Source organism: Orycteropus afer, unplaced genomic scaffold, assembly GCF_000298275.1.
Source record: "Orycteropus afer afer isolate SDZICR_OR568_19922 unplaced genomic scaffold, OryAfe1.0 scaffold00280, whole genome shotgun sequence".
Lineage (NCBI taxonomy): Eukaryota > Metazoa > Chordata > Mammalia > Tubulidentata > Orycteropodidae > Orycteropus > Orycteropus afer.
In genome coordinates this window covers 4057106-4066421 of record NW_006921867.1, presented here as the reverse complement: position 1 = coordinate 4066421, position 9316 = coordinate 4057106, and positions in this window count along the sequence as shown.

Sequence of the window (9316 nt, the reverse complement as noted above, 5' to 3'; positions counted from 1 at the left end):
ATTGTTGTTATGTGCAATAGAGTCAGACCCGACTCACAGCAACCCCTCTTTGAGTTTCCAGGGCAGTATCTCTACAGAAGTAGATTGTCCAGCCTTCCTTCTGAGGGTGGCTGGTGGGTTTGAACCGCCAGCCTTCTGGTTAGCAGTCAAGTGCATTAGGCACTATACTACCAAAGCTCCCCTCCATTAATAGAGAGCACCAGAAAATGGTAAGACTGCACCATGTCAAAGGTGGAAGAAAACTTTTGAGACCTGGAAAAACAAGTCAGTCCCATTGAGTTACACCTCTCATAGGTTGTACTGTATTTAATACAAAGTAAGATATACGAAAATATGCATATGTTTACTTTGTGTTATTTAAAACTTTGCTGTGTGTATGCACACATATATACATACTTATATGTAAACTTTTAAGAAAATATGTAACACTCTAATCTGTACAACTATTGCACCCACACCAAAGTTTTAAATATTTAAACAAAAGTAAATGACTTGCTGACATGCTATTATGTACACATGGAAAATGGGTATGTTTTCTCATTTGAATGGTTTTTAAAATGCCGTTACTTCTGTCAAATCAGCCAACTGTCACAACAGTCATGTGAGTACAGAGAAATAGTGAACAACAGAAATGTTAGCATTTGTAGATCAGCCCTTTATGGAAGGTAGTTGTTCATGTAAACAATTTACCAGAAATATTAAAACAATCTCTTTATATCCCTTGTTACAGGTTTATTAGGCAAGTAGAACCAGTTCAGAGGAACGTACAAGGTAGGCTATCAATATTAGTCACTGTTCAAGTTATGTTTACAGGCAGTTGACTAATTTACATCCAATTTATATCTAACATCAAAAGTGGGAGTGCAATGAAGTGGAAACATTTTTCTTTTATTATCTTTCCTTTAGTGTACAAACTTGTAGATCAGCAGATATTTGGGCTATTTTTGCTACGTCCAGAACATAAACCTGTCGTATTTTAAATTCCCCACTTTTCAGAGGTTTTGTGTTTCTGTGTTGGAAGGGACTTATTTGGTATGAGTAAAAAGCATCAACTTTTATACTGAATGTTTTCTAAGCCATCTAGAAATGCTGACGAGTTGGAAAAAATCAATCATAATTTACTTATCACGTATATTCACATGGTATCCAAAGACGAGACTGGAGAGGTAATGGAAATCTAATATAAATCTGTAAGCTATTTTAACAGATTCAAATTTATGGTGCCCCCTAAGAGTGCTAAATCAAACATGACTTCTTCCAGAATTTTTGAGAGACATAAAATAAATAGATGATTAAGGAAGCTCTTTGTGAATGCATATTTTGTTCTGTTCTCTGAATTTAGAGATTTTAGAGAGGTAGGCAAATGAAAGCTGTGCTTATAAATAATGCTTCTTCAATATGATTTTTAAAAATCTGTAAGTTAAAATGGTTTAAGAAGGACAGCATGCTCAATTTCAAACCATGCTATAATCTAAAGACAGTATTTCCTGGAAAAGTTTCCAAAGAAAGTTTACAATTAGTAATGCAACTTCCAGCACACAGATGACGCTCAGTTGCTTTATCCTAAGGCCTCTGGGAATGTCAAATAGTAAAATTCATAAATAACTTACAATGTCCAACATTTTCAATATCCTGAGAATAATAATTTAAAAAACATAAATAAAACACAAACTCACTGCCATCATTCAAGTCGATTCTGACTCATAGCTATTGCATTGGGTTCTGAGCCTATAAATCTTTACAGATGCATATCGCCCCATCTTTCTTCTGTGGAGTGGCTGGTGGATTCAAACCATTGACCTTTTCGTTTAGGAACCAAAGGCCTTAACCATAAGGGTATATATATATATATATATATTTACCAGGAAGTCAAAATTATACAAAATATTCTAATTTTGTCTCAGTGTTTTGGTTTTCTGGTTTAATATAGACTAATATTCCACCATCAATGAACTTACAGTCTTTTGAGAGACACAAGCTATTACTTGCATCATGAGTAGACAAGTCTCAAGAAGGTAGATCAAGGAACCCCTAAATGAAACCCCTAAAATGTAAATAATCCCTAGTCTCAATAATTGTATTTATTAGTCTAGAAAATACACTATATCTGAAAAAAATGCATGAACATAATTGTTAGATTTAATCTCCTGAGACATTGTAGGAAAACACATTCTTTAAAAAAATCCCTTCATAAAAATTTCCTTCACCCATTCACATAGGCACTCTAGACTGTTTATAATGTAATCCTTGATTCAAAATAATAAAACAAAGAGAGTTTCAAAGAATGGACCCAGGCCCTTTTCATGACCAAACATCTAAAATTACATGCTTTGGGTTTACCAGCTTTTGGTTATGTCTTCTCTGAAACACAGAAGGTGCTCCAGTGGTGCAGTGGCTAAGTGCTCAACTGCTAACCAAAAGGTGTGTGGGTTAAACCCACTAGCCATTCCACAGCAGAAGGATGAGGTTGTCTGCTTCTGTAAAGATTGCATCCTTGAAACCCTATGGGGCAGTTCTACTCTGCCCTACAGGGTCGCTATGAATCAGAATTGACTCAATGACAGTGGGTTTGTTTTTGTTTTTGTTTGGTCTCCAAACCCCAAGGGATACAGAAAAGAATTAATTATTCAGACTTTATAATTATTTTTATGACAGTGAACATCCAATCCGAATTTAGGAAAATAATTTGAAGTACGTCAATAGTTAGAATTCGTAGTATAGTTCTTAAGGCACTTGACTTCTAACCAGAAGGCTGGCAGTTCAAACCCACCAGCCACCCCTAGGAAGGAAGAGGGGGCAATCTACTTCTGTAGTGACACTGCCTCGGAAACCCAAGGAGGAGTCGCTATGAGTCGGGTCCGACTTGACGGCACATAACAACAACAACAACCTCCCATTTTAAAATCATACTTTTGCAATTTCCTAAAGTTACCATGAGGCCCTGGGTGGTACAAATGATTCACAAAATTGCTGCTAAGCAACAGGTTCTCAGTTAAAATCTACCCAGAGACACCTCAGAAGAAAGACCTTATGATCTACTTTTGAAAAATTAGCCCCTAAAAACCCTCTGTAGCAAATTTCTACTCTGACATACATGTTGTTGTTGTTGTTATGTGCTGTCTGGTCGGACCCGACTCATAGCAACCCTTCCTTGGGTTTCCAAGGCAGTATCACTATGGAAGTAGATTGTCCAAACTTCCTTCCGAGGAGTGGCTGATGGGTTTGAACTACCAGGCTTCTGGTTAGCTGTCAAGTGCCTTAGGCACTACGCTGCCAGAGTACATACATGGGGTCACCATAAATGGATGTTTTTATAATTACCATGTATTCCTTAGTTAGCAGTCTCTGAGTTGCACAAATGATTAAGTGCTGTCCCTACTAATTGAAATACTGGTGGCTCAAAACCACCCAGAATTACCTTAGAAGGCCTAGAAATCTGCTTCCAAAAGGTCACAGCCTTGGAAACACTATGGGGCAGTTCTACTCTGCACACATGGGGTAACCATGAGTCAGAATTAACTTATCAGCAAATAACAATAACAACAATTCCTTTGTCAAAAAGGAAAATAAATAATAAACAAAAATCAACAATTAGGAGTATCAGAATTACACATACATCAACACTAAATTTAAAAAAAATATCCAAAACATACCTTCGGAATGAACATGTCAATAATCTCCCAAACTAATCCTTTCATGTTTAAATTCACATCCTGTAAAATATAACCGACTGCTGTTGTTATGTTGTTAGGTGCCATCATGTGAGCTCCAATTCAAAGCGACCCTATATACAATAGAACAAAACCCCGTCTGGTCTGGTGCCATCCTCACAATCCTTACTATGCTTGAGCCCATCCTTGCAGCCACTGTTAATCCATCTCATTGAGGGTCTTCTCTTTTTTTGGCTGATCCTCTGCTTTACCAAGCATGACATCCTTCCCCAGGCATTGGTCCCTTCTGACAACATGACCAAAGTAGGTGAGACGAAGTCCGGCCATTCTCACTTCCAAAGAGTGCAGCTGCACTTCTTCCAGGGCAGATTTGTTCATTCTTTTGACAGTTCACAGTATTTTCAGTATTCTTCACCAACATCACAATTCAAAGGCATCAACCCTTCTTCAATCTTCTTTATTCATTGTCCAGCTTTCATGTGCATATCAGGCAATTGAAAATACCATGGCTTGGGTTAGGCACACCTTAGTCTTCCAAGTAACATCTTTGCTCTTTACCACTTTAAAGGAGTCTTTTGCAGCAGATTTGCCCAGTGCAATACAACATCTGATTTCTTGACTGCTGCTTCCATTGTTGATTGTCAATCCAAGTAAAATGAAATCCTGGACAACTTCAATCTTTAATCCACTTACTGTGATGCTGCTTATTGGTCCAGTTGTAAGGAATTTCGTTTTCTTTATGTTGAGGTGTAATCCATACTGAAGACTGCGTTCTTTGATCTTCATCAGCAGCAATTTACTGCTAGAAAATGTGTAAATGGAAAACAAACAAACAAACTACAACCTATAAGTAGAATGGTCAGTGTATGTCAACCAGGGAGTATTAGAGAGGGAAATAGTAGATTATATGTTTGGTAGCCATGTGACCAATATGAGACCCTGAGAGCAGTCAGTGAAAAGAATTCAACATCGCTTTTGAAACTTTTACATGTAAGGTGCTATGTTAGAAATTGTAGTGCTTGTTTCTTTATTCATTTATTTGGTTTTATATTTAAAGAAAAATACACACCTATAATGCTAAGCAAGTTTTAGTAGAGATTCCAGACTAAAAGAGACTAGGAAGAAAGTCTTGGTGATCTACTTGTAAAACTCTATGGATCACAACCATCCAATCTGTAACCGATCGGGGGGAAGGACAGTGTTTTATTCCATTGTGCATACATTGCCATGAGTCAGGGGCCAACCCAATACCAGGTAAGAGGAAACTACATTTTTGAACTCTTACTTAAGCTAAGTTCCAAATAAAGTTTTTGGAACAGATCTGGATTTAAGTCTAGATTCTCCCACTTCCAAAACCTAACTCATGCCGTTGAGTCCATTACCACTCATAGCAACCTCCATTTGGTTTCCAAGGTCTGTAAATCTTTACAGAAGCAGGCCACCTCATCTTTCTTCCACTGAGAGGCTGGTGGGTTCAAACTACTGACCTTTTGGTTAGCAGCCAAATGCCTTAACCACTACACCACCAGAGCTCCTCAGATTCTACTACTTGTTGTTGTTGTTGTTGTTATGTGTTGTCGAGTCAGATCCAACTCACAGTGACCCCTCCTTGGGTTTCCAAGGCAGTATCACCATGGAAGTAGATTGCCCCATCTTCCTTCCAAGGAGTGGCTGGTGGGTATGAACTGCTAGCCTTCTGGTTAGCAGTCAAGTGCCTTAGGCATTACACTACCAGAGCTCCTTGTGCCAGTACCTTAACCTCTAAGAAGCCTAGTATACCCACTTTTCACTTACTGACATAGTTAAGTTCCAAAGACCAGGTCGTCATACAAAAATCAGTGTAATGCCAAAATGGAGGGAAATCACATCAGATCACAAAATGGAGAATGACCACATCATTAGATAACTGCCACATTTTATTTTTACATAACAGGCAAGCCCCTGAGAATCATGGCCCACCCTAGTTGACATCATAATCTTAACCATCACAGCCAGCATTACTCTAGCCTCCTACCTCAGTGTTTATTACGACAAGACATACATTGTTAATGTGCAAAATAGTTGGATATTCTAATTTTTATTATTGTTGTAAATGCAAAATTTTGGATAATGAGATAGCTGGTAAGTAAGGAGTAGATGTATCTTTATTGATGAAATGAGGGACAAATTCTTCTTCATATAATGACTAAAATGCATGGTCATTGAATTGATTCTGACTCATAGTGACCTCCATTGCGTTTTACAAGGCCGTTAATCTTTAGAAAGGCAGACTGTCTCATCTTTCCTTCACTAAGCAGCTTGTGGCTTTAAATCACTGACATTTTGGTTGGCAGCAAAATACCTTAACCACTATACTACCAGATTAGGAAGATTTAATGAAATAATATGTATAGAATGCACAATGCCAGATATATCATAATCAATAAAGGTTTATTTCCTTTGCTAAATTTTGGATGTAAATAATAAATACAACAAAAATATTTTCTTTTCCTTTATTTTTGGTTATAGCCCCAAGCTTTGTAAATATTTTTTCTATTTCAGTAAGCCTGCTTATTTCTGCCCCCTCAATGACTCAAATTAAAGTAATTGAAGATGTTTTAGATAATATTAATTGACTTTTCCATCATTTTAGTACTCAAATTATTTTCTTACTTTGATTAGCTTTTCAAAGAAGATTTTCAGTGTTCACCCCAAATTATTAAAAGTTGAGGTTAAGTGTTCAATTCAAGTCTGAATTCAAATCCAAACCTCCTAAACTTTTCTAAAGACAGTTGGATAGCCATTGTTCTCTAGCTTCATGGACCTTTATAGGTATTTCTAAGTGCCATATTTAATTTAATTCAAATTTCTTGCTTTTTGCAATAGTCATTCCTCTCTTTGAAATAAAAGAATATTCCTTCTGTGGCTTCCTGGATTTGGTTCTAAGATTTATTCGCCAAAATAAGTGCTTTCTTAACATAATTTTCAGACAATATGGTATGTTTCAATTGTATACTATTACCTTTTTCTATGTAAGAAACCCTCTAAAAGGGATATTATCCCAGAAGCCTAACATTTTTCTTTTAATATTTTACTTTAAAAAAAATACGTAGGCGTTACACTTCACTGAGTATAATGTATTGAATTTCAGGGAAGAAAAAACAAGGTTATTTGAGAAAGTTCTACTTAATTGCTTGTGCACTTAAAATGCATTTTTTTCATCAAATAAATTCTGAGAAATGGAGATTACATTTAAAAAAAAAAGAAAGTGTTACACTTATTGCGAGGATTATAATTTCCCCAAAGTGAAAGAATAAATGCTAGCAGTTTATTCCCATAAATGTCCTATCTGTTGAATTAAAATTCATCCATGTGTTACCATATTTTATGTACTAGCCTAGATTCAGAGTCCATTAAATCTGAGCTCATCAATTATTGAATCATAAACAAATCAGCAGACAGCCTTCATTTTCTATTATATATCTCGAACTCAAAACTGTAAGTTTCTTGTTATGGAGTGCTTTTTCATTGGTAAGAAAAACTTGCCTTCATGTTCCATTGGTCTATATTGCATCCAATACCCATACTTATGCCAATAAATGGTAAGGGGTATGAGAATCCCTAAATGTATTAAACTCATTGTAATTCATTTCCTGTCAACAGTCTCCTGAAGACTATTGACAAATAGAGTAGATGAATAGGTGAAAAAAATCAGAGTTGTATTGGAGAGGACACTGGGATGGGGTTATTCGCTAGACAATTTTATCTTTGACAATGTGACAGACAATATGAAATTCAATAATATTAATTATAGATAAAATGCTCTTCTAGCATCATGATATCAAATATAGTTACAATACCTATAAATTCTGGACTTTCGTTTCTTTTTAGAATTATTTTTTTTGTTGTTCTTAATTGACACTGAGTCTATTTTGACTCATGGCCACCCTTTGTATTACAGAGTAGAACTACTCCATAGGTAATCCTTGGCTGTGATCTTAATAGAAGCAGATCTCTAGGCCTTTTCTTCCAAGGTAGTACTGGGTGGGTTCGAACCACTAACCTTTAAGTTAGTAGTAGAGTACGAACTGTTTGAGCTGCCAAGAGATCTTAAACTGCACATGTTGTTGTTGCTATTGTTATGTGCCATTGAGTCGGATCCAACTCATAGTGACCCCTTCTTGGGTTTCCGAGGTGATATCACTACGGAAGTAGATTGCCCAACCTTCCTTCCAAAGAGTGGCTGGTGAGTTTGAACCACCAGCCTTCTGGTTAGCAGTCAAATGCCTTAAGCACTATGCCACCAGGTTTCAGTGGAACTTCCAGACTAAGACCAACTGGGAATAAAGGCCTGGAGGACTATATCCAAAAATCAGCCATGGAAAACCCTATGGATGACCATGGTGAGGTCCACACTGATCATGGGCGTGGTGCTGGAGCAGGCAGCATCACTTGCCCTCGTGCATCAGGTTGCCATGGGTCAAAGGCCAATTGGATGGTAGCTGACAACAACAACAATCTTTGAAAACCAAAATAGAAACCTTCCACAGCTCCAAATTACTTATTTCCTCCATATTCTTGCCTCTCATTATTATTCTCACAACATTTTAAATATGTTCACTGTCTTCTCTTAGCTCCCTCTACACTATCAAGTTCAATTTAGCATATTTTCCCTATTCACTTTCAATAGAATTTAGTTGGTTATCAGAGCCTGTTGGAGTTAACAGGTATTATAAATGTAAAATGACTAAGTTACTTGAGGCCGTGAAATCAGGGTAGAAATGCAGGCTTCCAGACAGTTCCCTGCTTCTGTGCAGTCCTCTTTCCAGCCCACACCCTGTCACTCTATGCTAGTTTTCCATTTACTGCAGCAAGTGTCTAAAAGGTTTGGTTACATGTCACTGGGTAAGCAGGAATTAACTCAATACGCATCAAAGTGAAAGCTTTCAAAAAGAAGTTTAAGCATCATAAATGCCAAGGGAGCGGGAAAAAATACCAATTTCTGTCAAGACATATTTAACCAAGTTTATTAGAAAGGCAGCAAGAGACATGAAAATAGATAGTATGGGGAGTAAAAATGTTAAGTATAAATCAGCATTCTTTTTTTAATTTAGAAAAATCATAAATTCTAATTTAATGAATTAACACTTGAAGAACTATAAATTCTGTGGTAACACTTATTTTAAAAGCATATATTGGCTATGAATTTATGTATAGTGAATTGTATACAAAATAATTAAGTTGCTTTTATGACAGAAATGAGAACAAAGCGACAGAATGTTTTACATGTTAAAGGAGATATTAACTATACTGGAGAAGAGTCAATTTCCTAAAGATCATTCATTCATTCAACTAAAACTACGTCACATTCATAATTCCAGAGTCTTTATACTTAATGACATATTTAAATTAAATGCATGTAAAACTCAGAATATATATATTTTTATTACAGAATTATTTTTCCTTAAATGCAACTAATCTCCAAACCTAGAAACAATTTATACTCGTAGAAGGTAATGACTTTCAAAAGCGTTTTTATAGGAAAGTAAAGAAAGAAGCCCAGGTTGGTTGATTTCTTAAGAAGCAAAACTATGCTGGATATCATATAAAAATATATATTGTTTCACAAGTAATAAAACTACATAAGTTTTTATTCATAATAATAG